Source organism: Cupressus sempervirens, chromosome 3 (assembly GCF_028749045.1).
Source record: "Cupressus sempervirens isolate cs-2001-9-10 chromosome 3, ASM2874904v1, whole genome shotgun sequence".
Classification (NCBI taxonomy): Eukaryota; Viridiplantae; Streptophyta; class Pinopsida; order Cupressales; family Cupressaceae; genus Cupressus; species Cupressus sempervirens.
Genome location: NC_143120.1, coordinates 340,370,263 through 340,392,593, shown reverse-complemented (window position 1 = coordinate 340,392,593; position 22,331 = coordinate 340,370,263).

The following is a 22,331-nucleotide window of genomic DNA, read 5'->3' as shown; positions in this document are numbered from 1 at the left end:
TTCATCAGGGACTTTTTGAGAAAATAAAAGTACTTTATTTTCTAAAGGATTTAGGTGTCTACATTTTGCCCCTCTTTGATGTGATGCCGCAAGTGGCATGGCATTAAAGATCAAAAAATAAGATACCCAAGGCTAGAGCAGAAGAGGAGAAAATGGATTGCAAGATGCCCCCTCAAGAAGGCAACGGGGAGAGAAAATGAGGCTCAATGGCTTCTTGAAAAATACAAGAATTTGGGATGAGCAAGGAGACTCAGATTGGCAAAGAGAAGGAGCTGAATTAGCTCAAACTCTCACTACGGGAGAATGATAAAGGGAGAATCAGAGGTACAAGAGGAAGCAAGCTTAAGACTTTGGGGAAGGTGGAGGATGAAGGAGCGGAGCACCATAAAAAAGAATCTAGGATAGGGAGAAGGGATGATGCGATTATAAAAGCTGATGCAATAGGATTTCAAAGAGTCAAATTGGCGGAAGATGGGTTTCAAAGATCCCTAGGACTAGGATTGTGGATCTCGAAAGATGAGGCTTGGTGGATTGATTGGATTGGTGGATCCCTAAGACTAGTATTGTGGATCCCTAAAGCTAAAAGTGAAGATTGATTCAATGAGATACTAATGCATAAGCTGGGGTAGGAGAGATAGATGTTGGATATGGATGGGGGATAATGGAGATGAAGGGAATCCATTGAAGCTTATTGAGTGGGGGGATACTTCAAAGAGAAGTACCACAATGTAGTTGAGCACTAGATTTGCTATAGGACTATTGGTTAATTGCCAAGGTTACCAAGAACATCAAGGCCATGTCACCAACCATCCAGAGGACTAACAAATTGACTCGAAACAAACACACAAGGATTGCCCCAGCATCACACATGAAACTCGACAGAAATAGCATGGAACCGACACTGGGTAACCCACAAGAAAAAAAGAAACAAACAAAAGAGTTGATCAAAACCATACACTCAGAGTGCCCCATTCGCAGTATACCATGATATGGAAGATCATGGCGACCTTGAGGAGGGAACAAAAAGATTGTTTGGAAAAGATACTTCAAGACCCAAAAGGGAAGATTCGAAATCAAAAGAAAGCAAAAATCCAAAAGAGAACCATTTTCCAATGAGATGGGTGGGACAAGGTACTAACGGACCAAGATCAGACATGAGGAAAGCTATATCTTACAAGGATCTATTGGAGAGCACCTAAGTTGATGGATCTGGATGAGTGATGCGTCTGGCAAGCTGAACTAAGAAGGATAACACTTTGGTGATAGGAGATCTAGCTAAAGGATGCATTGGAATAGTTAACCAAGGGTTGTGCAATGTGTGCAAGATGTTGATCAAGGAGGAACTGATACGAAAGCTGGATAGATACAATGGTACTAAGCTAAAGAGGATGTACAAGCTGATAGACCAGGATATGTTACAAATGTACAAGGTTGTTCATGTTTTGTTTTTGTGAGATGGAAATGTTTTAGAGTGTGTTGGATGGATAGTTGGAGTTGATAGGTAGATGGTTTGCAAAAAGCTTAAGTGAAAATGGGGTTCTTTGTGTGCATGTGATAGGATATAAACTAAGATACAAGTTTTGGAATATAATACAAGTTGGAATATGGTACAAGATTTGGACAAGAATTGGATATACAAGCTATGATACAAGGGATGATACAAGATTTACAAGCTGAGGTACAAGATTTACAAGCTGTACAAGATTTACAAGCTATACAGGAGTTATTTACAAGCTCCATTAGATTTTGGATATTTGGTCAGAACACCAAGAGAACAAGCAGGTGTTTTATGGGATGGTGAGTGAATGGATGAGGGATAGGATAGTGATAGATAATGGATTAGTCTTAGTACACAAGGTGCCTAAATTACCAGGTTTTCACCAAGGTACCTATCCAAGGTGCTTGAATTGCCAAGTTTTCAGCATTGGACACTTATTTCTCTTTACTATTTTTTTGTATTTTTCAAAAGTTGGGTATACCAAGGATTTTCAAGCAAAGAACTTCTTGAGATGAATGATGTTAGTAGGATCATTCAAGAGTTCTCCTTCTGGTGTAGATAGCTAATAGGCTCTAGAGCCAAAGGAGGTAGTGACAACATAAGGACCAAGCCATGTAGGTTCAAATTTACCTTTCTTTTCTCGATCTAGTTGGACTTTCATGTTTTCTTTGAGGACTATGTCACCCAGCTGAAAGTATCATGGAAGAACCTTCTTATTTAAATTTCTTTTGAGATAAGTTTGATAGACTATGAGATGATCATAGGCTTGTTGTCGCTTCTCGTCTAAGAGATCTAGCTGGGTGAGTCAAGCTACTCTGTATTCTTCATCTGATATTTGCCCTTGCAAAGATATGCGCAAGGAGGGAAGTTCAACCTCTATGGGTAGTACCACTTTGGCACCATAGACTAGGGAGTATGGAGTTGTTCCTGTGGATTTATGGAAAGAGGTTTGATAGGCCCATAGGGCTAGATTTATTTGTAGGTTCCAATCATGGCCAAAATCATTGACAACTTTCTTTAGGATTTTGAGGAGGGTTTTGTTAGTTTCCTTTGCATGGCAATTACCTTGTCAAAAATATGGGCTAGAAAAGAAGTCATGGATACGAAGGGAAGTGCATATTTCTTTCATGTTGAGATTTTCAAAGTTACCTCCGTGGTCGGTGAAGATGGTGGATGGGATGCCTAAGTGGCAAACAATGTGGTGCAAGATGAACTTGGGGACCTGAACTCCTGTAGCTGAGACTAGGGGGACTACTTCCACCCATTTGGTGAAATAGTTTGTAGCTGTTATTATCCATTTATGTCCATCAGATCAGAGAGGTGTGATAGTTCCAACTAGATCAAGGCCCCAAAAAGCGAAAGGCCAAGGTGGTGCAATAGGCTGTAGATCTTGTGTTGGAGCGTGCACAAGATTTGCTTGCTGCTGACATGGGAGATACTTTCTGACAAAGTCATAGGAGTCTTCTTCAATGGTAGGCCAATAGTATCCTGCTATAAGGATTTGTTGTGCTAGGACAATACCACTCGTGTGGGCACTAAAAATTCTAGAGTGTACTTCTTTTAATGCCACCACAGCCTCATTTTCATCTAAACATCGAGAGAGAGTATCGTGATAACCCCAACGATATAGGGTATTGGCTATGATAACATAGCGAGATGATTTTTGGATGAGGTTTTGGCATTGGGTACGTGTGAGGTGAGGGGATATGATACCATCGTTAAGGTAAGCATAAATCTCATGGTATCGAGGGGATTGGGGACCAACCAAGATACAAACATGGTTTGAATCCTCATTTGCATAGGTGGGTGTGAGGAGCTGTTTGACTAAAAACTCATACTGTGTAGCTGCTTGGGGAATTCCCAAGAGCGAGCCGATAGTAGCCATAAAATCCGTTGCTTTGTTTTGCATTCGAGGCACTTGTGTAAACTGAAGCTTTGTAAAATGCTAGGTTAGCTGATCAACTAGCTCTTTGTAGGGTAAAAGCTTTTCATCTTTGGTTTGATATTCATTGAGGACTTGCTTGATGATGAGTTGAGAATTGCCAAAGATTTGTAACTTAGTAATGTTCCATTCTGCGGCTATCTTTAATCCTGCTATGAGAGCCTCATATTCAGCTATATTGTTGGTGCTAGAGAATTGTAGCTTAAAAGCTTTTGGAATGTAATCTACTTGAGGTGTGACCAACAATATTCCTGCCCCTGATCCAATAGATGTGTATGAGCCATCAAAATAAAGTTTCCATGGGGGTTGTTCTTCAATTAGACAAATATGCTCATCTGGAAATTTTGTGATCAAAGGATATGTATCTAATAGAGGTGCATCAGCTAGGTGATTTGCTATAGCTTGTCCTTTGATTGCCTTTCTATCCACATATTGGATGTCAAATTCGCTAAGGAGCATAACCCATTTGGCTAAATGGCCTGTAAGTGCTGTTCTGGAGAGCATATACTTGAAAGGGTCGATCTTGGAGACTAGTTGGATGGTATGACTTAGCATGTAGTGGCAAAGCTTTTGAGTTGAGAAAATAATTGCCAAACAAGCTTTTTCCATAGGAGTATAATTGAGTTCATAAACAACTAGGGTTCTACTGATGTAGTAGATGGCTCCTTCTCTATCATAGTCATCGAGCTATGCTAGAAGTGCCCCTAGAGTAGTAGGTGTTGCTGATATGTACAAGATCAAGGGATGACCAGGAACTAGTAGAACCAAGATAGGGGGATTGGTGAGATATTACTTGAGATGATCGAAGCTGCATTGACATAAAGGATCCCACTTGAAGTTTTCATCCTTCTTCAGTAAATGTGCAAATGGCATACACTTATCTGCAAGCTGGGAGATGAAGCGTCGAATAGATTGAAGCTTTCCCTGAAGAGTGCAAATTTGTCACTATGTCTGGGGAGGAGGCATGTCTAAGATAGCCTTGACCTTCTTGGGGTTGATCTCTATACCTTGTTTAGAAACTATAAATCCTAGAAGCTTACCAAATGTGACCCCAAAGACACATTTCTTGGGATTCAGCATGAGATGATATTTGGCTAACCTATCAAGGACTTTCTCCAGGTCAGCAAGATGATCCATGAAGGTGTGAGATTTAACCAAGATATCATCCACATAATCCTCCAAAATGCTATGGATAAGATCATGGAAAATGGTTGTCATAGCTCTTTGATAGGTAGCCCCAGCATTCTTTAGGCCAAAAGGCATCATGTTGTAGCAAAAAGTTCCCCAACAGGTAGTGAATGTTGTTTTATGCTGATCCTCTTCTGCAATCTTGATTTGATTATACCCAGAAAATCCATCCATGAGGGACAAAATTTCATGTCTAGCTGTAAGGTCTACAATCATATCTATGTTGGGTAAGGGAAAGTCATCTTTTGGACAAGCTTTGTTAAGATCTCTGAAATCAATGCAGATTTTGATGTCACCTGAAGGTTTAGTGATGGGGACCATGTTGGAGATCCACTCTGAGTAGTCGATTGGTCAAATAACCTTAGTAGCTAACATTCTTTCTAATTTAGCTTTGACTAGTAATGCCACCTTGGGTTGCATTTTTTTAAGCTTTTGTCTGATGGGCTTGATCTTTGGATTGACTGCAAGATGATGAACTACAAGCTTTGGATCAAGTCCCAACATGTCTTGATATGACCATGCAAATCGGCCAATGTTCTCTCTTAAGACCTCAAAGAGGAGGTCAGCTTGGTCTTGTGATAGGGATGCAGCAATGTGAACAAGTCTGGGGATCTCTGAAGAATCAATGTTGACTTCTCTAGTATCCTCAATTAGAATAGAAGACACCTCTAGTCGATTATCTTGAGAAGGTAATGCTAAATCCTCATGTTTTGCTTGTGGCTCAGGATTTTCTTGCTGAGGGGTTCTCTTCGTTGCATTAGCTAGTCTCGAATTCACCTTAGTTCCAGTTTTGGGTGTATCTAAACTAGGTTGGGGATTTTCTCCAAAATACCCCTTGGGATCTAGCTTATAGATGTAGGAAGAATCTAGATTTGTTTTCTTGTGAGGAGTTTTGGCTCCCATGAATCTCAAAAGCACTTCCTTTGGTGTGAACTCATCAATGTGTATGATGCTTGGTTGGTCCCAATCTATGAGTTGTGGATGGGCGAGTGGTAGATCAATGAAATGAAGGGATAGTTCTTAGAGAATAGAGTCTCCAAGGAAGATTTGGTTTGGGATATCGTCGTAGGCTCTTTTTTCAACTTCCTTAGGAATGTCTTCAATTTTGACAAGGTCACGGTGAATTTTCAAAAAAGCATGACCGTTCTCATTGGTGCCCCCAGTTGTGGGTATGCCAAAGCCAAGACCTAACTTCATTTCCCAATTGTGTGCTTTGATGGGGCACTACATGTCTTTTTCTTCTGGTCCTAGACCACCACCTTGATAGTTCCATTTTTCAGTGATGAGCTTATGTTCTTGGGGATAGTTCTAGATGAAGTGATCAAGGCGTACTTAATTTCTTAGAGGTGCATCCTTATGTAACCAATTGTTGATATCTAGAGTGAGCTCCTCATGAAGAGGGATTTTTGAGGATACAAACTGTTTGTATTGAGGAGGTGAAATCTCCTTAGCTTTGTGATATGTTGGTTGTCCATGGGCATGTGTATCAAGTGGGAGTTCCCGACAGAAAATGCATCTGACAGACTATACTCTCCACAGCCTTTGTTATTGATCTTCACGATAGACAGGGTGGAGGTGAGGATGGTTTCTAGGTCATTACAAGTGTGGGATGAGCTGGCGATAGCTATGCCGATATCAATTCTAGGGCAATAGTTTGCATATGAAGCTTCAACCGAATTACAATAAGCAAAGGGTTCTAGATCGGCATGGATGGTTACCTCATTGCCCTGATGCAAAAATTTGACACACTGATGGTAAGTGGATGGAACAGCTTTCATGGTATGAATCCATGGGTGACCAAGGAGGATGTGAATGGTAGGTTTAGATCAATAACATGGCAAAGTGTTTCTTGGATGACTAGCCCAACCTTGATTGGCAACAAAATAGTTCCTTCTATGGTTCTTTCCAAGTTGTCATAAGCTTTGATGGTGATAACCTCACTGATAATATTTTCCTCAGTATACCCAACTTGTTTTATGAATTTTAGGGTTCAAATATTCAAGGCTGATCCATTATCTATCATTACTCTTTTTATGAAAAAATTGGATACCATGATGGCTATGCGAAGTGGAAGGGTGTGATCTGGCTCGACCACGGGTATGTCGGTGGGTTTGAATGATAGGGCACATGAGGATGAAAGGTGTCCAACAAGATTACGAAAATAAGTAGCATTGATATCTGAAGGGACATGGGATTCTATGAGAGCACTGTCAAGGATGTTCTTGTACATAGGACTAGTGTGGAGAAGGTCTAAAATGGAGATTTGGGCTGGCATGTTCCTGAGGTGTTCCAAGATATTGTACTGGCTTTTTGATGGAGCTGATGGTGCTGGTGAAATAGGTGGGCTTGCGATGTTAAATTGCACTCTTTGAGTGGTGACTGCACACTCATTGTTTGGTCCTTGGATATTGATAACATTGATAGAAGGCTCTTTCTCGAATATACAACCTATGAGGCTACCATAGTCTATATAGGATGAAGTGTGGTCATTCTTCTTCCCATGTTGTTGGTTTGGTTGGTGGTTGTTGGTGTTTTTGTTATTGGTTTGGATAGGTGCTTTTCCAGGATTTTGGTTGTTGTGAGGAAGAAAAGCATTTTGATAGATCTATAAGCCTGCATTGGGAGAGGTTTAGGCACCAATGGTGATTTCTTTTCGATCAATGAGGTCCTGCACATAGTCTTTCAGTTTCATGCATCTGAGGGTGGTGTGACCTTTTACCCTATGAAATTTTTAGTACTCATTGTCTTTGTACCATGCAGCTTTGGATTGGCTTGGGTCAATTTGCTGGGTAGGAGGAAATTTGATTAGGTTTTCCTTAGTCAATTTCTCAAAAATGACATCCAAAGGTTCACCAAGGGGTGTACAATTTCTAGGTGTAGGTTGGAATTTGGGCTTTTGCCCTGCAACTACATTGATGGCATTAGCTTGATTGCTATACTTGTTGGCACTAAAAATTACATGGTCAATTTTGAGCACCATTGAATAAATTGAGCCCTACAAACGCTTTTTCAATGCCTATGTACCTGGCTATACTTGTGAGCCCCTGAGGTGTTTAATGTTTCTAAAACCCTCCATTTAGCATGTCTGCATGTTTCATGAAGTTAAAACATCATTCCAAGTCATTTGTGAAGTATTGTTTTGAAGCAAATGCCAAATCTGCATTTTCACCTAAGTTTCAAACAGTGACAAGAGGGCATGTTTGCAATCTAATATCTCACACCCAGAAATGTTTTGTGACTCACCACTATGGGAGTATTTAGTGTCCATACCTAAGAACCTATGTTTCAAATTTTGAGTCATTTCGAGTCCATCTGTCTAGGTTTTGAGTCCCTCAAAGTTGGTCAGTTACTATTTTCATACTTTTGCAATTAATTCCTAATTCTGGGAAGCCCTGTTTGACATGTTGTAACTTTTGACCAGTTGATCTAAATGCTAAAATTTCTTTTGCGTTGCATTATAGATGTCAAAGACTTGTTATGTTCCAAGTTTCAGCTTATGACTAATCTGTTTGGTTAGTTTTCAAGCGTGATTCCAAATGCAATTTATAACTTTTAACTGGTGTTAGTAACTGTAGATTGATTGTAACCCCTGTTTGTGATGTCATCTCTTGAAACCCGTGATTGGTGAAATCGAATGGTTTGTTTCTTTGTGTTCTATACTAAAAATACTACAAGTGTGCTAGTTTTCAGATCTTGACGAATCCATTTGCACACTTTTCCAGGGTCATTCCATTTGTAAAAATTGTTATCTTGTCATTGTTTCCTGTCTTGCTAACCCAGATAGCCTACTTTGCACACTTACCAAATGCGTCCTATAATTCTTCACGAGCTAAAATTGTAGAATCATACTCACATCATGACAATCTACTAGTACCCTAGAGCCTCAAATGCCCATTTGCTCAGTTTTCTAGGCCATTTCCAAATGCAATTTTTAGCTTTTTGATGTGTTTATTTGCAGGTGAATTTAAGTTGGCAACTTCGAGGGTCGATATCTTTTGACCCCAATGTCTTCATGCGACAAGATCGGACAAGGATGTTGAATCTGTCAAAGAGATGATATATCTTGAGTTTCAGAGTTATGTCAGATGTTTGAATTAGTTTTTAAGACCAGCCTATAGGCCTTGTCATCAAAAAGTCACAGTTTTCAAAGAGTAGAATAAATGTGCTTTCAACGATCAATTTGTGATCAAATTCGATTCCAATCAATTCGAGAGGGTTCGTGGATCAGTCTACAGATTAGTTGTCTGTAAACAAATTTTTTTTTAGTCGGACCCACTTTGGGGCCCGACTAATTACATCAGACTGATGGAATTATGTAGGGATTGAAGAAGCTCAAGTTGCAAATTGATTATTTATAATGCTTATTATATCATTGCACTAATTGAATCGCTAGTGTTAAATCAACAATGTTTCTCCTCAAATGTGCATAGATATATGATTGCCAGGGGAAGGGACAAATTTGTTATATGTGGTAATCAAATGAACGAGCATATATTGTTGTAGTCAGCGCAAAGAGCATGCCATCAATAAAAATCATCTGTGTGATTGAGGATGAGACTCAATATATATGTTCAATCCATGCCTAGCAGAGTTAGCAAAAATGCCAAGTAAGCATTCACAAATGCCAAGTGATGAAGTCTACATTAAATGTGAAGTTGAACCCATCGATCTAGATATTGAAACTTTAAACCTTGACACTGGTGGATCATTTGAAAAAGATGTAGTCCAATTTAATAAGGGACATTGGGTAGCAGATCCATAGTCAAATAACAAAGGGACTAGCAATTAAAAAGACCACCACATCATAGTAGATGAACTCATAGCCTAAAAAGAGCACCCATCAGCAAAGCCAATTAGGAGAGTTTGAAGAGCAAAATAAAAAAAAAACCATTGCTAGCAAAAGAGTCCACGCATTGGCAAGGAATGAATACACTAGTTAAAAGGAAGTTGCATCATAGATTAACCGTAGTCAAAGTAGGCAGTCATCGAATTTAGAAAGAGAAGTCGACATCAAATAAAGAAGATAGCACATAGTTAAGGTAGAGCTCACGCCTTTCAAAGTAGAAAATGCCAGTCAAGCCTGGAGAGTATATTGGCACATCCTATTTGGAAACAGCCATTTGAAAAACTTGGTTTTCTTGGGGCCAAGACATACCAAACGCCATGAAAATGCAAAAGAAGAGGCAGTGGTAACAAACAAAGGCCTGTGCATAAAAAAGAACCTTCATGCCAATCAGAGAAGAAGAACAGGGCTGAGGGAAAGCCTACCAAAAGTAATAGAGGCTCATGTTAAAGTTGAAGATGCAAGCACATCTGGAGCCATCCACGCTAGTAAAATGAAGAAGCCATTTGGTGCAGGGATAGTGTCATTTAGAAGGAAACCTATGTGAGAATGGGGGAAGATGTTAGAAAATGAGACATGGCTGACACCAAAAATCAGAGTGTGAATTTTGAAAAAGAGATCTCGTGCGTGAAGAGAATTAAAGTAATAAGCTTGTGTATACAATGCAAATCTTGTTATTGACGTAATGGTGGGGGTCAAATAAACTGCAGGCAGAGTTAAAAGGAACAACCAACATTCACGAAAACCCCACACAGAAAATGAAAAGCAGATTAAAGTCGTACATCCCACATACAGTAGGAAAACACATTTTATAATCTTTAAATGCTATTGCACACACTTCGTGTGGTGTCTTAAAAAAAAATGCTTTTGTGAGAGCCAAAGCTTGCATGTGGGCTCGTGGTCGGTCAGAGGGACAGTAAAGATTGATGTCAGCGTGCCATAGGCAAATTTTTAAACAAACTTGCGTAGGAGCTGATGTGGTGCCAAATGACAGAGATTGAAAGAGATCTAGACACGTGGCAAAGATCAATAGTGCCTACTTCCCCACATTAATAAGATGTGCACGAGATAAATAATGTGGGAAAGCGAGCTGTTGACACGTGGCAACATGGGCTCTAGGTGCAGTGATGTGGCAGGGACGTGCAAGTTTAGGCGGACACACAAGATCATGCCACATGGCATGATCAGGCGGTGGGCGCACACCCACAAAATGAAGATGCTCACCCAATAAATATTGCGAGAATTCCTAATTGCGACATATGGCAGTGGGCCCACCCACTGATGAGGTGGCAGAATGCACTAGATTGGCAAATTAGGAGGTGACATGTGGTACCCAGTCGGAGAGAGGTTTGACTTGAAATTAAAGAGTCTAGGTAAAAAATAAGAAGTGATAAAAAATAATATATTTTTTATTTTCTAAAAGGAATGCACGTTCAGTTTTGTTTCAAACCAAAAAGGGGATCACATTCAAACTTTTTAATTTAAAAAGGGGTCATTCTCTATAGTTCTGACCTTAGACATTTTTAAATTTTTTGAAATTTAAATTTATAGTTGCAGACCTTGAGTGTTCTAGCAAAGGAATCATTTTTCAAAATGAGTTTCTAGGCATTTCTGGGAGACTAGATATGCACTCCAATATACCACCAAAATCGAGAGATATCGAACTATCTGATTCTGTAGTTGATTTTTGCACAAGAGGCAGCCAGTTCATGCTACAGGAGGTTTTCTACCAGGTTCTTATCTTGCAACTATTTTCAGATATGAAGTTCAGAATTGTTTCCTAGCATGGCGATGACCTGAATTTGGTTAAAAGGTGGTAAAAATTAAGTTTGAGTTGATTTCTGATCACATTCATTTAGTAAAAATTGAGATTTCACTAGAATTTCAATGGGTAAATAGATATTTTGGTGACTCAGCAAGGTTTCATCATTTCAACAGAGATATTTTGCAAGTCAGTTGCAAATAATGATGAAACAAAATCAGATCAGATGGGACGAAAGAAGAAAGAGGTTACTCAGTTGCATAGGATTGATTTTCAAGTGGACACTTGTTGTCTTCAGAATAGATCCGAGATTTCTTTCTCTTCTATATATTTCTACCTTTCATTCTTTCTAGGGCTTCTATTTTTTTGTTACTATGAAACCATTGTTGGTAGGAAATTTGTAGTCATTCTATGAGACCACTTTGCTGGATCCAAATCTATGATTCCACCTTCATTCTTCAGCAATTTCTTCTCATGTGAACAGTAGTAGTGCAAATAATATAGATAGTTCTAATATGTTAGGTTGTTTCATGTTTTAATTTCATGCATCTAAATGTATATTTTCAAAGAAAATGAATACATATGAGCAACATTTCATTAGTTTCATTCTGGTTCTCATCTCCTATCTCAGTAATCTGTAGTCTTATGTGGTCCTGGAACAAAGAGCTGAGATCAATTTGCTTCACCTTCAGGTTGTATGTCTGATATATTTTTTTGTTTGAACAAAGTGCCAAGTAAATGCTTAATGTGTTTGACAAGGTTACTGGTTATGTTGAGAAGGATATTTTGTGAGAATGAGATTTGAATGAACATTGATGTCTGAATCACAAGGTGATTAGATAGATCTGATGTCTGCATATACAAAATATGTCTTGATGTCATAGATGTATGTTTTGGATTCATGAGATTTCCCAATAGATTAGGCACTGATCAATTATAAGATCATTAGGTTTTGCTGCATGTTTGAGGATTTGTTGAACATCAACATCAACAATCAACGCTTTTCCCTTTCATGTTGAAGAGCTATAATAGAATGCCCTCACTTAGTTTCTGAGATTCCTAGATCTGCATTTAGCTACTATAGATTGATGTTATTTCATGAGTTATCAAGAGAAATAAGGGTTTTATCTGCTTCATATTAGATTCAGTGTATGCTTTGACAACTGGTACCATATAAAGAATCTATAGGTCTACCTAACTAGGTTTTGCAGAGCATGAAGAAGAAGAAGGGTCAAGCCTTATAGTTGACCTGGTGTCTGAATGGGCATGTTGAAAATGGGATTTAGCTGCCCCTAGATGTGTTCTATTCTCATTAGGGTAATTAAAAACCAGTAATGTTTTCAAACACCAACAAGACCCTTGAAAGTTGGGTCTCAGATTGTGGTTTTGATAGCTTTGGTTATTCTGTTGTTGGTAGTTGATAGCTTGTTGATTTTTTGGTTGATAAGGTGGATTAGACTGGTTTTGGGAAGGACCAACAATATTCACATGTCTCGTATTGATAACCCCATCTATTGCAACATGCTTGTTTTTGTTCCAATACCTAGACTTGTCATTTGAATGTGTTTGATTTTGGTTGGCTTCTTTGTAAATCTTGACCACACCATCTTTAATGAGTCCTTGCTCAAGGATCATTCCTTTTTCTTTGATATCTTTGTAGGTCTGCAAATAATTCATGGTCATGTGGTGAGCCAAGCTAGAATGGGCATTATCAATAAACATTTTCACCAAATGGTGCTCTAGCAAGGTGCAAGATATGCGGGTAGTAAGGGTTTGTCATCTTTGCAGATATTCGGGAAGGCTTTCTCCACCTTTTTGCTTAGTGTGGACAAGATCAACTACTGATAGCTCTGTTTCAACAAGATGGGCATATTGGGCTACAAATGTCTCAGACAATTCAGAAAAGTTTTTAATTGTGCCATATGGGATTCTATAAAACCATTCAAGAGCTGGTCTGACCAAGCTTTTGGGAAAGAGACGCAAGAGGAAGATGTCACCATATGCCACTTCTTGGCAATGCATGTAAAATTCTTTGATATGTGTGACAAGGTCTCCTTTTCCTTTGAATTTGTCAAACTTGGGTATCTCAAAGTGTTTGAGAAATGGTGTCATGGTAATGGCTCTATCAAATGGGTAAGGACACACATTCTCAAACTTGAAGGTTTTTGGATCATTTCCCTCTTGGATGTTCTTCAAAGTTGTCTTCATGGCTTCCTATTCTGAATTAATGGGTGAGGGTTGGGGTGCCCCCAATGTACGAGTGCCCTAAGGTAGGTATGTGATAGATGGGACATTAGAATATGGATGGCTTTGAGGTATGGGCTGGTAGGGATTGTACATGGCTTGGGCAACTGAATGGTGGATGATGGGTTGTTGAGGTGGAGGGGGCACATATTGTTGCATGTGTTGTGAGGCTTGCTGTTGATATTGGATTTGGTATAGGGATTGAGGGATGTAGGATGGCTATGGGATAAATGGATTGCTTTGTGGAGGTAAGGTATAAGATGGTTGTGAAGCTTGGGGAAAGGATCGGGGAGCTTGTGGAACTTGACTTTGGATTTGAGGAGTTTGGCTAATATATGTGGGTTGTGCCCCCATTTGGGAAGGTATCTGTATGGCAAAAGAGGCCAAGTAATTGGTGGTTGGTGGTGGTTTATTTCCTCCTAGAAGTGGCATAGAAAAATAGTTAGTAATAGGAGGTAATGGATTAGTTGGTGGTGGAGGTGGTCGGAATTGAAAGCTTAGAAATGGAACTGATGGGGTTTGATAGCTTGGTGGCTAGATTTGAAAGCTTGGTAGAGTGGTGGCAGGAGCTTGGGTCACTTGAGAGCTTGGCAGAACATTGGTAGTAGCTGGTGGGGTTTGATAGCTTTATGGAGTAAGGGTAGTAGCTTGAAGATTTGTGGTTGATGGCACTGAGCTCCAAGGACCTAGTGGAAATGATGGAATTATGTTCTGAGCTAAGGTAAACAAGCTGGGGGTAATGAAAGGTTGATATCTTCACCCCATGGGTGACATCCCAGTTGTATATTACTAAGGTTGGCCAAAGATGCTAGCACTGATTTGGGAGATGGGTGGATTTAGAAGGCTAGGTTGGAGAGCAACAGCAGCAATAGTGAAGGGAGTGAATGATGAGGTGTTTTGGGAAAAGGGGGTTTTGGATGGAGTGGTATGGACCAATGGTGGAGTGGTGGTGGCTGGATTGGCTTGTGAAAGGGAGATTTCAACTTGAGTGGAGGCTGGTATGTTTGGGTCTATTAGATCAGATGGGGTGGGTTGAGGCTCTTCTTTAGGCACATATTGAGGATAATTTGAATCATAAGAGCCTATGGGTGGTGGGAGTTGTCCAAACAATGCGTGAGATAGATCTAATAAGGGAGGAGGTCTTCCAAAGTTGAAGGCTCCTATGTTGTCCCTTCAAAAGTTAGCCATGATTGTTTCTTTGTTCTTGTCTATAATGGCGTTCACCAATATTGCATTTTCTAGTTGGTTCATGAAAGCTTCAATGTTAGTAGGTGATGGTATAGTGTTCTCTAGGCTGAAGGATGGTTGAGTGCTCAAGGGGAGCGATGCTGTTTGATCCAAATGATAGGTTTCCATTGTTTCTTTTTTCTTCTTGGCTAAGCAAGTGATGGGTGGCATGAAAATGTTCTTAGGGATGAGATGTAACAATGCTGATGGATGCAAAAGGGGAAGTCTTTTCTATGCAAATGATTTCCTAGGTTGGGGCAAAGCTATATGACAAAACCTAAGGAGGATTGGGTTGGGGATTCTAACTTCAAAGATATGTTGCCAAATCATGAAAGGTCTGCTTCCCTATGTGCAAGCTTGGTGGCAATTGTGTCAACTTAAGGATAGACTGATGATCCTTTAGGAAGAACACGAGATTGACCACTTGTGAATCCCAACCTTTAGCTCAAGGTGATGAGGGATAACAAGTGACAAAGCTAGATTACCCTAGACAAAGCTTTGTCAAAGGGATAACCTTGGCGAGATTGGTGGATTAGCAAGATGGTAGGAATGGAAAACTTTTGGCAAGGTGACAACAATTTTGAAGGCTTGGATGTGAAGGTTTTGGATTCTTGGCTAGATGGTTTGGTTCTAAATGAGATGGATGAGCTAAAATTCTTAAGGGGAGGACTAAAGATGGCTAGCTTCTCTACAAAGATGACTCTAAAGTGAAGCTTATGCAAGAAGATGTAGAGAAACAAGGGGGTCTAATCATAGAAATCATGCCTAGTTGGTAAGGCATAAGTAGGGTTAACTCTTGGATGTTTGCTAAATTTGATAGTGCAATCTAACCAGGCTTCTTGAAGGGCTTCATCGGTAGCTTTATCTTCTACTTTGTGGAGTTTGGTAATTCAAGGGCTTAGTGTTACTTCCTTCTTCTTAGCTGCAATTTCTTGGCATACCTGAGATGGCTTGAGTTTGGCTTTGTGAAACTTCTATTTGGGTTTGGGTTGTTCTGACATAAATTCCTGAATTTGCTTGGCTTTGAGAGATCTTGATTGTTTTACTTTGACTTGTTCAACTTTTGAAACAGGAAGTGACTACGCTAAGTGTGCCCTAAGCTAGGATTGACCAAGTTTGGCAAACATTCATTCAACAAGTAAAAAATCAAGCAATAGATAAGAACAACCAGATAAAAGTTTGTGATTCTCAGAATGTGATACTTGCGCCAAGGAGTGTGTATGTTCTAAAAATGTTTCGATTAATCACTTCAAACACATTAACATGTTAGATGGTTGTCTACAAGGCTGACATTGGTTTAGCTAGGGAGTCCTCGATATACCCAAGGTACATGAGGCCCAAATCCATAGATGAAACTAAAACAATGTCACACAGCCGAGAGGAGCGGTAACCCACTTCTCCTCTTTCACTTCTCAAGGGTATAAAGTTCCTTGAGGCTTAGCCCAAGTGACAAAATCTTGATTCCAAGAGAGGTGTCTTTGGATTCACCTCCCGATCTTTATATTCTGCCAAAACGCTGGAGTTGAGGTCATCCCAAGGGGTGATGAAATTTCCAAACAGGCCTCCTAAAACTTAAACAAGATTTTGGATCCTAATCTTATGCACCCAAGATGGTCTCAAAAGATGACAAGGGGAGAGAAGACCTGGATGATCTTGGGCTAAAAGACAGAATTCTTTTCCAACTGACATTTAAGTTTTCTAATCTAGACCTTGCAAACACACATGTTTAGGATGCAAATGTTCAATTCCAACTTGAAGTGTTAAAAAAAGTAAAATCGATCGAAGAATGAATACACCAAGAAGATTTAGGGTCAAAAAAAGTAAACTCGCATGCCCAGAGGCCCTCCACGTCAAGTATCGGTTGATTTTTCTTTAAGGCATTCAAGATTGAGTGTGAGTTTATTTTAAGCCCAAAACAAAGATGTGTAAAATTTGATTTCAAGTGCGTGCCCAGAGGCCCTCCACGTCAAGATTTGTTCAATTTTTTAATGCCCAAATGAAGTGTTAGCAAGACTAATGTGCATTCAAGGAATTTTCTAACTTAGAAAAATTAATAAAAACACAAGTAAGTGGAGTTTGATTTTTGTGGAGCACTTAACACCCTCTTAGGTAGACCCATCCCCATAGATGGCACTGAGATTGCAACTAATGGTTAGAATGATGGGTGATTAAAGAAGGTGAGTCCAACAAAAAACTCATTCAAAGCATTTTTATTAGTTTTTATAACTTTAGAAAATTTCTAAAATGTGGAGTTATGTTCTTTTTATGCCCAAATATTGAAGTGTGAGATATTGCAATGGTTAATTGATCTTTTGCATTCAAGATTGTGTTTGTTTGTTTTAAGCATGCATTCCAAAAAAAACTTTGATTTTAATCCATGGCATTCAAGATCGTGTTTGAGCAACATTCATTCAAAGAAAAATGTGTTTAAGCATGCAAGTTCATTTTAGCAACATGCATTCAAAAACAAGTGTTTAAACATTCAAGTTCATTTTTCAAGTGCATTAAACCATGTAAGGAGAACCTGCAAGAAACATGATTAGTGGTTTCATAGATGCTCCAACCTGCAAAGGTACAAAAGCCAATTTGATTAGTAACCCAAAAATCTCAAAAATTTGAAGCTTAACTATGAGAAAAATAAAATCAACTTTTTTTGTTCTTTTTCCTAGGTGTAAAAATGCTTAGAAAAACCTCTACTCTATGGAACCACCAAATGTTTTTAAAAATAAAAATAAAAAGTGTAGGAACAAAGATGCTAAAACAGAAATGATGATGGTGTAGATAGGCAACAATAACAAGCATAGATGATAGTTCAACAGGTGGAGACGCTAAACTTTGAAGATGACAGTTTGTCAAGTAGAGACAACAATTCATCTGGCAGAGATGACAGTTCACCAGGCACAGATACTAATCTGCAGAGATGACACTGCGCTTGAACAAAACTTATGGTGCAGTTTTTTCCAAAAAAAAAAAAAAATTTAAATTATTTTTGGATTTTAGAGGGTAAGTTGTCTTCTCAAATGCGTTCTTCAACCTAAAAAAATAAGAGAAACACCCTACAACCCACTCAAACAACAAAAAATGTTAGGTTGTTAGTTTACAACAATAAAACATAGATTGAAATGGATGAATGAATGACCCATGGTGGGGTCCCACCGAGCGTGCCAAAATGTATATGCTACTTTAGTATGCTAGAAACACTAATTTAATGAAAACAAAAGTATTAACATTAACTAAATTAACATAACATATAAGATAGACAAAAGAGGAACCCCTAATAGGAATGTGAGCCAAATGAATGGACTCTCCCAATAAGAATTAGCTCTTTGTTTGGTAGATGAGTCTAAATAAAGGATTGGTATGTATGCACAAAGGGCTTCAAGTTTGCTTCAATGGTGGGGATGGGTAATAGCAAATTTGGTAGCTTTCTGAGCTCTTAATTTGGCATTATAAGGGTATGGTTAAGGGCTTTGGCTTCTCAAAGTAGCATTATAACTTTAACTCAAGGATTGTGATGATATGGCTTGGGAGAGAATCCAATTTATAGGCTAAGGGCTTGAGAGTTTGAGGGCTAAGATGTAAGCATGGAAAAAATCTTATGGAGGGCTCAGATTGCATGAAAGGAGAGCACATGAATTGTGCTTCCTTACAACCAATCAGAGAGTGACACATGTCATAGGATGAGTGGATGGAGGAAAGGGCAAGGATGAGCCAAAAAAAAGAGGCTCAAGGGATATATCTTCATAAAGACCCTTCATAAATGGCTTGTAAGAGCAATGAATGGGCTTGTAAGAGCATTCATGGTTGGGTGGTTGGGATATTTTGGAGGGAGTTGAGATTGTTGACTTTGCTTGGTTTAGGAAAGTCTTAAGGTTGCTTAGGCAATGTGACAAGGTTGGGGTGGATTAGAGGTGATTTAGGATCTAGATTAGGGATGCTAGAGATATGCAAGTGGATGGCATTCAATGAGGATGGGTGAGTTAGAAGCTAAGCTTGGTTAGTATGGGTGGATGGGGTGGATTAGACTAAAATGGAGGTTTAGAGATAGGCTTAGGATGATGATAAAGACTTTCTAGAAGAGTCTAGAATTTTCTAGGATGAGGATAAAAGGTTTTTTAGGAAATAAATAAAGTTTTATTTATTTCATTTTGGTTGAGGAGATATTCATTAAAACATTTTTAATAAACATGAGGCTTAATATTTAACCTTAATTAAATATTTTGAGTTGGGATTAAGGGTATAAAATGATGGGATTAGCCTTAAATCGAAATTAAAGAAGGATTAGAAGATTTTGGAAGAGGTTAGTGGTCTTAAGGAAATTAGCCAAGTTTTTGGCAAAAAATAAATAAATTATTTTTTTTGGAATTTTTCGTCAATTTATTAATTAAATAATTAATAAATAAGAAAATAATGTTTAAATAAGATTTAAACATTTTTGGGAGGGATTTCTTCATTAAATATTTTTAATTAAGATAAAGGGATTTAATGGCACAAAAAATAAATAAATTAATTAATTAATAAATGATGATGTCATGAGGGACTTTTTTAGAAAATAAAAATACTTTATTTTCTAAAGGACTTAGGTGTCTACAGCTACTAGTTACTATACAAAATTCCTCTTTAGACCCTATTTAAAATAATTGTAAATTGTCAATCTAAGACAATTAAAATCAAAATTTCTATTGCTGCAAATTTCAATAAATTTTTTAAAAAAATATTAAATAATCAGAATTGAGATTGGATAATTGGTGTTGTTGTATGATACCCAAGTTTCACACTTTTAGTCTTTAGGAATCATGACACAAAATAGAATTCTACTAGTCTTTGAAAATTCAAAATTTGAAAACCATATTGTATCGGACTCTCGACTTGTAGTTGCAGAACTTTCAACTTCATACTCTAAAAAGTAAAACTTAGAAGTTTAATAGTTAAAAGTTAAAATAAAAGTATTAAGTAATTAACAGTTTTATGTATAATGTACATCTAAATAACATAAAGAGTCAAGACTCAATAATGTAGTAATGTACATAACAATAATAATAATAAAAAAGTAAAAATTTATTACATTGATATACATTTGAATAAATTTGTTCATTTTAAATAAATAAATTAATAAAAATAGAACTTAATCATCGATGTTTTGATATTCATTTATTTTTGGGTGAAATTTTGGAGTGATATCACTGTTGTCAAGAGTCATTCAAAATCATGACACTTGTCACGATTTCAAATGAATCTATGTAGATGAGAAAGCATTCCCCAAATGCGTCTGAAATTCATCTCCAACCATCAATCTATATATATATCATATGGTTATAATTATATTATATTATAAATAATTATATTATATGTTCTATTATATAATAAATAATTATAAATAAATATAATATTTTTATAATAATAATAAATCTTAAATGATTATATTATATAAGTAATATTATTTTTAATTGAATGACAAAAAAATATTATAATTTATTAAAATATACATTATTAAAATATACAATATAAACCAATGCCCTTACATTAAAAAATATATTAATGTTGATGAATTACATTGAAAATGAAACATTTAGCTCTTAGCCCTAATTATAGTACCTACCGGCAAGTACTAATAATTATTAATAAATTATAATGACAATAGTTTAGTTTAAATAAATGTACATAACACATATAACTTATAATATAATTCATGAAAGTACATACCACATATAACTTATCCACAATAACGGAAGCAATAGTAATGTCCATCTGATATTAAACATAACATACATAACAGATTACATTCTTTAAGATCCCTTAACGTTGAATTAAATCTAACATACATGAATCCATCTAGCACAACATCCACATAAAATAATAATGATAAGTCCAATGTTTATGCATTACATTTCAAATACTCAATCATCCACTGTACATGCCACAGGGTATGACAAGCTCAAAGAATATACATATGTAGAATAAGGTACATCATCCTATTCTAATCCATGATACATCAAGTAAAGATAATTTCTTGATACACATGATACATCATCATAGAAAACATATACATCCATCATAAAGATCAAACATAATAAACTAAGTGCACGGTTCCTCCCAACTGTTAATAGCATCATTAGACCATCATGGATTCTAGCCATCCCTCTGTGCGTAACATTCCAAATCATCGAAAAGATCATCGGTATTAACATAGTAGGAATGTCACTCCTAACAACATCTAACATATGGTAATCATCAATGAAAGGATACATATCCACCATCATGAAGGACGCATCAGCCACGATGTCTCAATGAATCTCAAATGATAAGACTGGAAAAACACTACCACCCAACCGCATGATACCTAAGTGGCCCACTCCCATTGTGCTGAGGAGATAATGTCAAGTCCCAAATAGGCTATCCAAAACACATAGCACAAATCTCCATAAGTCTAGGAATCCTAAAAGTATACTAACTCAAAGGTTCCAAATACAAAATTGACATCTAATCCCCAGAAGCACACAATGACATGTAGAAACCTACTATGCAAGCGAGAAAGTGTCATCGCATTTATCATGTACAAGTTACCCTGACAATTAGCTAAACTCCATGGGTCCATATTGATCTCATGTGGCCACTAGTATACTCTCATAATGATGAGGCATACTACGGAATGCAAGGTCGCAACCATGTGTTCTCACTACTCCCATCCTAGCCTGTACAAGCACTCAAGGCATGGGTGAGAAAAAAACACTTATCTTTTTAGGTTCATTTAGTTAGTATTAGGTGTGAATGTTATCACTTATTAATCCAACTTACAATGAGTTACCCTGGCAACCTCTTAGGGCCCCAGCCCCCATTGCAAGCCACTTCCCGTCACTACATGCAAATATCCTACCCAAATGCTCATGGAATCATAAATCTCAAAATCACAAAAGATAATTCATAATAAAATCATTAAATATGCATAAAAGCATCAAATCTCCATGATCAAACATCCATAGAAAATCATGAACACAACAACTCTCTATTGGCAACTGAAGTATCACTGATAATCAAAGTATCCAATGGTTCTCAATAACCAAACATATCTCAATCATACTAATCAAAGACTCCAAAAAGGGTTGAGTCAAACATGTCACAACATGACATCATCAAGAATAAATTCACATTTCAGTCCCATCATGGCGACTAGAAAATAACCAAGGATAACTGATCGATGACCAAAAATAATGGTTAAGTCAAGTGTCTCATACATAAAAATCTCAACTATAACAACCAGTAATCACATCCAATACATAGAGCATCCCATCACATTACCATGGTTGGGTTTATAAAGATCGAGATTAAAATATCATCATGACATCACAATCACATAACTCCCAAGCCTCTGGTAGACGTCCTATAACTGGTCAACACTAGTCAACCCAAAACTCAAAACAATAGCATAAGAATACACATTGCAAACACATGTTTTGGTTTTGCCAAGTTTATAACTTAAATTTAAATGCAAAAGTCTCATTTATGTTTCCCAATTTGATTGTCAAGTGGAGAAACTTCACGTTTAACCTAGCCCAAGTTTTGTAAAAGTTTCTACCATTAAACTACATTTTCTAAATGTTCTAAATGTCTACTATTTTTCCATTTAGAC